Genomic DNA, 11,107 nt, shown 5'->3' with positions numbered 1-11,107 from the left:
GGTGGCACTTGTGAGCAGGGTTAGGAATGTCGGCATTTACCACTAGCCAAACAGTCCCAAATTGAATTCAATCCCGAAGCAAGCTGAACATCTTTTCTGCTTTTAATAGCCTAGTCTCACGACAAAACTTGTTATTGTTTATGAAGGTGTCTTCTGTTAGCCTATTTTATGAAGAGGCATCTGGCTGTTTCGTTTAGGTTTGTTTTGCTGTCACTAATGGTTTCATGAGGTAGGAATAACCACTAAAAGCATAAGCCTACTGTATGTCCTAAGCACAACTGTGTTCTCGTTTTTGGGTCAATTCATACATTTTATTTCAAATGTGTGGATAGGCCGATGGTACACTTGTTTTTATGCTGGCAACAAAACAAAATGGTTCACGAATGTTATTCTTCATTCTAAATGCGGGAAACAATTAAAAAATAAAATGTCCCATTTTCCGACGCACAACAAACCTCTAGGCTATGTTTATTTGAAATGTAAGCTGGCTGTTGTTAAATTTGTAAAATAAGATAGGCCTACTGGAGAAACTATGGTTTATGCTCTCTTATGCTTTTTCTTTCCAAACCGAATGCGAAGGAGGGAGAATGAATTAACTGAACGGTTTTGATTAAATATAAAATGTCCCATTTTCCGAAGCACTACAAACATCTTGCCTATAAATATTCTATTATTTGGGCCTATTATAAAAGTTGGGACTTTTTCGTTAGAAAACAATTTAATTTGAATTATGGACTGCCTTTGAATGGAATTTGATCGGACTTTGAGTTCACAGAAGAAAGTTTCAAGACGCTAAGAAACACGTTTGCCCCGTGGCATTAACGGTGGCTTAATTTATTTCAAAAGGATATGACCTCATGAATCCGGTTGTTTGCCGTTCTACTTGTCTTTTTTGGCCTATAATGATTATAGGGGATGCATCTCATATCACTGCATTGCAGTGTAAGCCTATTGAATATTGACAGGTTTGAAAATCGTAACATAAGGCCTATTTTCAATCAATACAAGTTGAAAGCCACACATGTTTTGTCTTTGTTTTGTCTTCTCCTATATTTTGTTCTGCAAATTTGACAACTGTCAGCTTAAATGTCAAATCATCTTTCCTTCCCTTTGTCGCCCTAGTTGGCTATTGAGAGAAACGCAGAGAAACGAGAGAAATTGAAAATAAACACAGAGAGTTTGTAAATAGGCTACTAAATAAATGTTTGCATGGGTAATGGACAATTTCAAGAATTCTGGTGAGATGCCGTGTACAATAAGATAGCTTGGATGCTCATGAGCGATGACAAGTGGATGAGCGATTTTTAAAATCAGCCATGCGATCAGTCAGAGGGTCGATTCGGATATCTGTGTGTGCGGATTTTTCTGTCGGAGCCCAATACAGTTAAAATGTCATTCTCTTGATGGTTTCTCATGCTTAGGTACTGTATGTCCATTAATGGATTCTGTCCTGTTTGCTTGTTTGTTTCACATACTGGGGTGAGTTTCCTGTACAACTTTGAAGGTCAGCCTTATACTAACATGGTACAAGGCATTTATCAACTAACTAACATAAAATGTATGACTTTCCCAAAAGTGTAGTATGTATGACATAGCACTTGGTAAGTTTGATGAAAGATTCCAAACTTCAGTAGTCTGGACTCAGATGGAATTCTCCCATTGGCGCATAAATCACATGTAAGCTTTTTTGGTAACACTTTACATTACGGCTCGCTAATAAGGTGGTAATTGTATGGTAATTTCTATGTAATTTCATGGTAACAATCCCTTGTTACCACTTATTACCAGTAATTTCTATGCAGTTTCTAGTGCAATTACTCACTATATTATTTGATGAATAATCCTTTGTAGCCACTTGTTACAAGTTATTTCCATGCAGTTTCCAGTGCAATAACTCTGCAGTTTGTAGGTAATAGCGATGCAAACAGTTTTCATTTTAAGTATAATAAAATGGTAATTATTTGAAACTTTACTTATTGTTTTTGTTTAATTACATGACAAACTAGGAGGTAATTTCCAGGAAAATACACAGCATAAGGGCCGTAAAATACATTATCACTTATTTCCACCCAATTACTTAGTTATTAGCCTACTAAGAAAGAGACAAACCAAGTCATTGTCGTAGTAAGCTGGTAAAGAAGACATTATGTGCCTGTAACTAAACTGGAACAAGTGAAGTAATTTTATGGAAACTATAGGGTATCAGAGCTGTAAAATCTCTTCGTATTTAATTACCTACTGTGTTGATAAACCCATCAATTATCGCTATGACAATTTTAGTGTTGTTTTTGTTTAATTACCTGAAAAACAAGGAGATAATTACCAGGAAAATACACAGCATCAGGGCCGTAAAATACATTATCACCTATTTCCACTCAACTACTTAGTTATTACCATCTCTGATCTGAAATAGGCTATTTTGTAGCCTACTGACATTCAACACATAAACACATGTAGAGTATGACCTTTATTACTTTGTTCTGCAAAAAAAGAAAGTTAACATTTAACATACAACATTTAAAGTAGCCTATAAGTCCGGCAAAATTTTAACTAAGCCATGGAAGAAGTATTTTTCGTTGATCACGCAGTAGGCTAGCCTGCAGAGCTAGCATGAGCTACAGCCCAAAATCGCTAACAGTGGCATAATATAAAGCCATAGGCTACGCTTTCAAAAATAAACCACTAACATTGCTCGAAACAGCGCAAAACCTCGTCAGCAGCTAACTCGAGGTGTCTACACATAAAACAAATCACCAGTCCGTCTGTAAACTTTGGAATAGTCTGTACACACTTAGAAATCGTTCGAGACTGCAACTCTATCTGAAGCATAGAAATGTCACGCGAGTTCTCACACGGAAGCACGCACGGGAGCTATTGCCGGAAGAGACTATAGTCCGGTGCTCAAATTACAGTGAGATCAGAGCCCGTATTTTCTCTAGTGAGATATGCTACAGACAGAAGAAAGAGTACAAGGAAGACAGAGTGGTTCGTGTCTGTTCCTTTCCCGGCAGCGAAACAAAAATTTTAGGCTACAATCCAGCAAGTTTGCATCAGCTGTCATTGCGACACGGTCGGTCTCCAGTGGCTTATTGTTTTGAATGTGGACATTGACACCTCAATCGAAACGCTAACGTGATGGATTACCGTGTCTGCTGTCATAATTTTGAGAAGGACGACTTCGTTATTCCGAGAGGATCTTCTGACCCAAAGAAGTCAACGAAATATTATAATATTTTCATCTGTAACAAACACGTCACCTCTGTACATGTATGAATGTTTTGGTAGGTTTAGGGTGCACTGCAAATAAAATATTTAGCCTACTGTTTCAGAATTTGATTATGTTGTTAAATGTGTGAAAACAATGTTTTTTTTTCAGAACAAAGTTAAGGTTGTGCTCAACATGTGGTTGTGTGTTGAATGTCAGTACACGGTAACCTATTTCAAATCAGAGATGGTAATACAGTTTTTGCCCGTTGCTTGAACACATTTTGCAAAACTTCGCTCACCGTACCAAAACTCTACACACTAGTGAACATAACACAACACTAGGAAATAAACCTTTCACATCTATGCCAAATTGAAACTCTTCTATCAGTACCTAAACTCTGCAATCAAAACCCAACAATCCTTTGTCAAAATGTAGCCTAACTCTGGTGACAAAATGAAACACACTTGCATCATATGCATACACTTGCAAATCAGGAGGAATACACTAGTCTACTTTATATAAAACATATTTGCTTGAATACATTCAGAAAAACTTCACTCATTGTGCCAAAACTCTACACACAAGGAAACAATGACACAACACTGGGAAATATACCATTCACATCACCATTTCCAATGGCTAAACGTATGGGCTTTTTGTAGATGGCTGATTGGTGTTCAGTTTTGCAAGTAAGTGCGTTCAGGTGTGTATTTGAGTGGTTGCAATTACCCAATGTGTTTTGTATTTTGGATACATGTGTTTAACAAATGGTACTCTGAGATTTCATTTTTGAACGAAGTGTCTTATGTATGACATAGAGAGTAGTATGCAGGACCAAGTGTGTTGCATAAAGGAGTAAGTGTGTTGCAGAATTGCAACTAGAGTGCAAAGCAGCACTTTTGTTTAAGGTAGGTATAGGTGTTTGAGATATGGCAACAAAACTTAAAGTTGTGTTACTTTACTCTAAGTATGGGTCTATAGTGTTCAAGCAACGGGCAAAAACAGTAACTGAGTGGAAATAAGTGATAGTGTATTTTACGGCCCTGATGCTGTGTATTTTGCTGGAAATTACCTCCTTGTTTTTAAGGTAGCCTAATTAAACAAAAACAATAAGTAAATCCTGGACTATTTCAAGAACTAGATTCATTTTAAATCATTACCATTTTATTAAACTTAAAATGAAAGCTGTTTGCATCACTATTACTTAGAAACTGCAGAGTAATTGCACTGGAAATTGCATAGAAATGACTAGTAATAAGGGGCTACAAAATATTATTACCATGAAATTACATAAAAAATACCATAGAAATGACCACCTTAATTAATGCTGTTTGCATTGCTATTACCTAGAAACTGCAGAGTAATTGCACTAGAAACTGCATGGAAATTACTTGTAATAAGTGGTAACAAGGGATTGTTACCATGAAATTACATAGACATTACCATACAATTACCACCTTATTAGCGAGCCGTAATGTAAAGTGTTACCGCTTTTTTCATGCTCTTCCGGGGGAGTTCTCCCAGGTGCGTAAGTCCAAAAAATGCATAACTACGTGCATTTCACTCTGCGCAAATTCTTCCCTTCACTTAAATCTGCCATTTCCATGTGATAGATGGAGTTACGCGTTTTGGGTGGAGCGACCCCAAAAACTGTGCGATTCTTACAGTATACAGTATATGCAACTCTTGTGTGCATTTTGCCATGGCTGAAGCACCTCTCCAGCTACGCGCTGGGGAGGGCTTTATATTAAGGTTGAGCGCCACTACGAGGTGAAACAGCATATAGCATACAGTATATGTCGGCAGTAGGCCTAGTTCTAAATACATGTAGGCAACACAGAACGTTACGAATTCATATAATAGTATCAAATTTGATGCTTAAAGGGAAACTATGCAGGATTGGCGATTTCATTGCCGCTTTCGCTTTTCGTTTTCGCTCTTTAGATGCTTGAATATTTCTCTGCAGAGCTTCCCCTACAGCTTTAGCGTGTATACTTTACAAAACTCCTCAATTGGTCAGTCTGCCGTGCCTTTTCATGAGACTTCACATGACACTTCCTGGAGTAGAATATGGGTGCGTGCCCGAGGGCTCCTGAAATTGCAAGCGTGGTTCTACCGCTACAGACCACTAGGAATGCCGCAAAAAACATTGTTCGACCGGTAATGACTCATTTAATCATATATAACAGTATGTAATGAATTGATTAACTGAAAAACGTTGCATAGTTTACCTTTAATAAGCTGCTACGGCATGTTTTCCCCATTACAGTGTGATATGGTGGCATATTTCCCGACATTACCTTATCCACAAGGCTACGTTGTTAAATGGTGAAAACCCCTTTAGAATCACCCACTTTGGATTGGTATTGGAGCTTACCGATGTGCATGAAGTCATAATCCCATAGCATATCGTTTGAATCTGTCCCTTTCTTGCCATCTCTACCAGTCAGCCAGACATTTGCACAGACGTCTGCACTATTGTCGAGCATCATAGTTTGTATTATCCTGTCTGTTGATTCGTTTGTAGTGGATATTGGAATTGTTATGCCAGTCTCTCTACTGTATTAGAAGCTGCAGGTGTCAGAATAGAATAGAATAGAATAGAATATATACTATTTTGATCCTGTGAGGGAAATTCATTTCTCTGCATTTAACCCAATTTAACCGAATTAGTGAAGACACACAGCACACACACAGTGAGGTGAATCACACACTAACCCAGAGCAGTGAGCTGCCTGCCCAACTAGCGGCGCTCGGGGAGCAGTGAGGGGTTAGGTGCCTTGCTCAAGGGCACTTCAGCCGCGGTGGACTGGTCGGGGATCGAACCTGCAACCCTCTGGTTACAAGCCCGAAGCCCTAACCAGTACACCACGGCTGCCCCCAAGTCTACAGAATCATTGGTATAATTAAAATTATATTATTAGAAGCTGCTGCCAGCGAAACTTTTTGGTAACACTTTACTTGACGGGTTCATTCATAACACATTCATAACAGCTGTCATGAACTGCACATGAAGCATTCATGACTGATTCATGAAACATGACTCAACATTCATACCTTCATTCAACACTTTCATGAATGTGGAAGACAAAACAACGAAAACTTATCAAAATAAAAGTCCAACAATCGCAAATAAGCATTGCCATATTTATTCCAACCCATGTCACATGTAAGTCAATGGGCTAGACCAGTGCCAGAGAAACAGAATGTGGTCAATAATATTTTTTTGTTTTAATGTAACCTTTGTAACATACATCGACATTCAGAGGTTACTATCATAAAATAAACAAACAGACAAAAAAAAAACCTAAATTTTCCTGGACACTGGACTTCCCCGTTGACTAAGATGTGATATGATCAGGTTGGCTAAAACAAAGAAGACAGCAATGCTGCTTTGCGATTGTCGGAGTTTTATTTTGACGTTTTGTCTTCCACATTCATGAGAGGGTTGGTATGAATGTTGAGTCATGTTTCATGAAACAGTCATGAATGCTTCATGCGCAGTTCATGACAGCTGTTATGAATGTGTTATGAACGAACCCGTCAAGTAAAGTGTTACCAAGAAAGGTAATACCACATGAATTCATGTTAACTAAATGTAATGAATTATCATGACATAATTCATTAACTCATGCATTAATTACACATGAAAATCTCATTAATTAACATGAATTCATTGTCTGTCATCAATGACATCAGGTATGGACAACAAACATTTCAAAAACCAAGAAATCAACATGATGATGTGTTGGATCATTATTCTTAATGATTTATCCACTGTACCTAATGCTCAAGATGATTTGTTGTCCATACCTGATGTCATTAATGACAGACAATTTATTCATGTTAATTAATGAGATTTTCATGTACAGTATAATTAATGCATGAGTTAATGAATTAACTCATGATAACTCATAACATTTAGTTAACATGAATTCATGTGTAATTACTTTTCTTTTTTCTCCATGACAGTGACGTCCACGATTTTGTCCGACAAAAAGTCATCATGATCATGCTTAATTAATCATGATTCATGATGATGTGCCAACCGTACTTAATGCTTAAGATGATGAGTTGTTTATGCACGAATTCATTAATGACAATCAGTGAATTCATGTTCAGTCATTTTGATTCATGATATATTCAGGGATGAATTAATGCATTAATCATGCATTAATTCATGCATTAATCATGCATTAATTCATGCATGAATTCATGAGAATTCATGTACCCTTATCGTAAAGTGTTACCATCCAAGATTATTAAAAAATACAGAAATAGTAACAAAGTGCCTTTATGCAGAGTATGTTGGTAATGACGTCAAGTAGCAATTAGCAAATTAAATACAAAATGCAAATACAGTTTGCATGCAGTGCATTAGTTCAGGTAGCATTTAATTTATGTGTATGATTATTGAAATTAATTTGTGATAACCATTGTGTCAGACATGTCATGACATCATCAAAAAACAAACAAACAAAATAGATATTGTGCCAAAAAACACCAATAAAGATAAAGCCATATGTTTTGTTTGTTTGTTTTTGTGTATGCTAATTTGTAGTGCTACACAGCATTAGATTTACTGTGTTTTTTAAAATAGAATTACACCCTGTGGACAGAAATGGATGAAAGGTATGAGTATGTCTTAGTGACTTGCTGTTGCTATGAACAAGAAACTATTGTTTATTGGCAACATCAATAGTCAAGGCTAAAAGACTCCTGTATATATCTTCACTAAATAGTTACACTTTTGAGCTAGCTGATAGCCTACTTCATCTGCAACTAATGTTTTGCTGTTTCCAGTGAGGTGTTTCGCTATGTGAAACCTACCGTTACTTGGCTTGTGTGGAGGTGAAGAACGGATGACAAAACTACCAGTGGCTCGAGCTACAACTAACTAGTCAAAGCAAAATCCTGAGAAGCTTATAAGGAAGGCACTGCTTTACACTGGTACAAAAAAATCCCTGGTCACTGGTCCCTGCTGATTCTGCATTTCTGGCAGACTGTCACATAAATGTCACATAGGCTTATGCTTCTTTTTTTTTTTTTTCCATGTCATTGCCTCCATCCACAACTGCAATCAGTTAGGTCATAGCCTTCATATATTCAGTATTTGTCACCTAGACCTGACAACATTTGAGAAATTGTTTGTTTTGCAAGGGATTTTCAAACATTTTTCAAATTTAACTTTGAAGTCCACCGCTTAAAATAACTGCTTTCCTGAAATCGCATGCATACTTCTTATTAAAGGACCAAGGAATTAGATTTGACAGGAAGATGCAGCATCATGTCACATTGCTTGGGAATTATATTCGTTTCAGGGAATACAGTACATGGTTAGATTGAAGCAGGTGTTGCTCATCATTTTGAGCTGTAATACAGATTTAATTTAATACTGCGCGTCGGGGTTCTGTCCGTCCTGTCGGGAATTATTTTCCGATAATGACCGGCGTTCTATACATTATCCCTTACATAATTCATAATAATGTGTCCACTGTACCTAATGCTTTAGGTGATGCGCTGTACATGTATGAGGTCATAGGTTTTGGTTGTACATTTCTGTCAGACTGTCTGATAAATGGCACGTATGCTTCTGATTTTTGCATGTCACTGTTTCCATACACAACTGCAATCAGCAAGGTCAATACAATGTCTTATTTTCACATGTGGTCTGACAGATGCCACATACATTATTCTCAGAAACTGTTCACATCACACGTCGGCTAGTGACATTGGCTGAAATGTGCCATGCTTAAATACAGTATGCCATGTGTGTAATGCTTATAATTAGCTTCATAGATAACCTAAGCTTCTGCATTAGGCATCTTGTATCTTGTTTAGCGTACACTTAAGCAACCCCAGTTCTTACTGACTTCCAGCGTCCCTGAACAGTTCCATTACCATCACCTAGTGATATGGAAATGAAACATTAGCTACTTTAGGCTTGACGTTAAGGCAGATTTAGACCCACTCTGTGAGCCTTAAGTCACTGCTCTACTGACCTAGTTTTTTTAGTCTATTTACAGTATTGGCCAGATCAAAGATGGTTGCTGAGGAGCTGTGGAACACACCAAGTGCTCATCAGGACAAAATATCAGACAGGTGTATTAATTCTCCAAAATGTTGACGTATGTGACAAGTGTGGCAGAGAGCTCCCAAGTGCATGAAAACCCTTAGCTAATGCTATGGAGGCACTGGTGGCACACCAAGTGCACATGAGGCTGGGGGCATCAGCCGAGTGTACATCACACCCCTCCCCCCAAATCACCAATTGTCATGCATTACACAGGGGAAACAGCAGGGCAGAGGAAACTTTCTTGTGGTTGTAAGATAATGTAAAGGTATTATGCTTTAGCTCATAGATCACCATACACTAGAAGAAGCTACAAAACCAGAAAGACCACTCTGTGTTTCGTTTGATCCTGAGCCTTGAGGTGTTTGCTGGGGGCTGATATCCCCAAAAGTACCGTAGTGTCAAAAGTGCTAAGTCAGCAACTTCAAAAATGTTTAAAAACTGATGTTGGGTTTGAGGGTGTGACCCTAGGATCCACTCTGGTTTGCTGTCTTTTTGGCAACAATAACCATTTTTGTATCAAATTCTTTCTAGTTGAAGTCCTGGTTGCAGTACAAGTTTTAACAGTTTATTTTTGTGAAGTTGTGAGCTAAATTTTCTTTTTATCTTCAGGCCTGATTGACCATTTTTTACCATGACAACAGACACGTAAACACATAACCAACATGAAAATGAAAGTAACCAGCTATCCTAAGCTGCTTAACAAACACAATGCAGTTTTTTTGTGCAGCTCACATAAATTTGAATAGCCTAACCACAAATATATTGTCCAAAAAATAAAACTTTGACTCTTTGTTAATTACGGCCTTCTGACTTCTTCATTCACCTGACCTAACAAAGGCTGCTAAGAACAACATTAACAAAAGCCAGCAGAAGTTGAAGAGAAGGGAAGGTGAGCAAGCTTGTGATTAGATACAATAAGGATTATGATTCTAATTTTTACCGTCATAGATAAAATAGACAAACTGTGGTGCCATTTCATTTAGGGTTTTAAAAACAAAAAGTAAAACTTTAAAATGAATTCTGTATTTGACAGGTAACCAGTGGATCACACACTTTTTGCAGAATTTGGCTCATGTCAGAACTCTACACACAGCCAAAGCAGACATACTGTAGCACCTGGAGATAAACAATTAACTAAATAGTTGCAGTGAAAAGTGAAAGTGAAAGCTGAAAACTGAAAGTTGTAAATGAGAGGGAACTGTGGAGTGGAGCTCTATGTCATGGTCATATACAGTATGTCATATACTGTATACTGTATGTCTATAGCTCCTCTGCACCCCACTGGCAGGGACAGACTGGCAATATGTGCGTTCTGGAAAAAGCCTAATATGTGCCTTTGGTGTGACTTAAACCTTACCCCTTATCCAATGTGAAATAAATATATTTCATTAAATATTAAAAAAAACAACCCTATAAGATGAATACAGTACATGAATAAGAACAAGAATATAACATGTAAACAGATAATTAGCATTTTATAAGGGGTTATTTGCAATGAGCTACCCCTGCCTTACCTACAGATTAGAGGTAAAACATGTGTTTAACAGTGTTGCTTTGTTCAGCCTATAAGATAAGGTTTACGAGATGTACATTTTGAGATGTAAAGTGTGACATTTACATTATTCAAAGCTCAGGAGCTAGACTTACTCCCTTGATGTAGTATGAGACTTCCAATAGACTTTCTTAAACTCAGTTGAATATAACAACCTGTGTAGATTTTTATAGGTTGTATTGTATACTGTATTTTAAATCAATTTATCAATTAGTTTCCACAAAATTCACCAGAAGTCACCATTTTAGGGGTTATTTTTAAAAAACATTCC

Source organism: Sardina pilchardus, chromosome 19 (assembly GCF_963854185.1).
Source record: "Sardina pilchardus chromosome 19, fSarPil1.1, whole genome shotgun sequence".
In the NCBI taxonomy this organism is placed as follows: Eukaryota; Metazoa; Chordata; class Actinopteri; order Clupeiformes; family Clupeidae; genus Sardina; species Sardina pilchardus.
The sequence above is the reverse complement of the archived record's forward strand: the minus strand, read 5'-3'. Positions refer to the sequence as shown.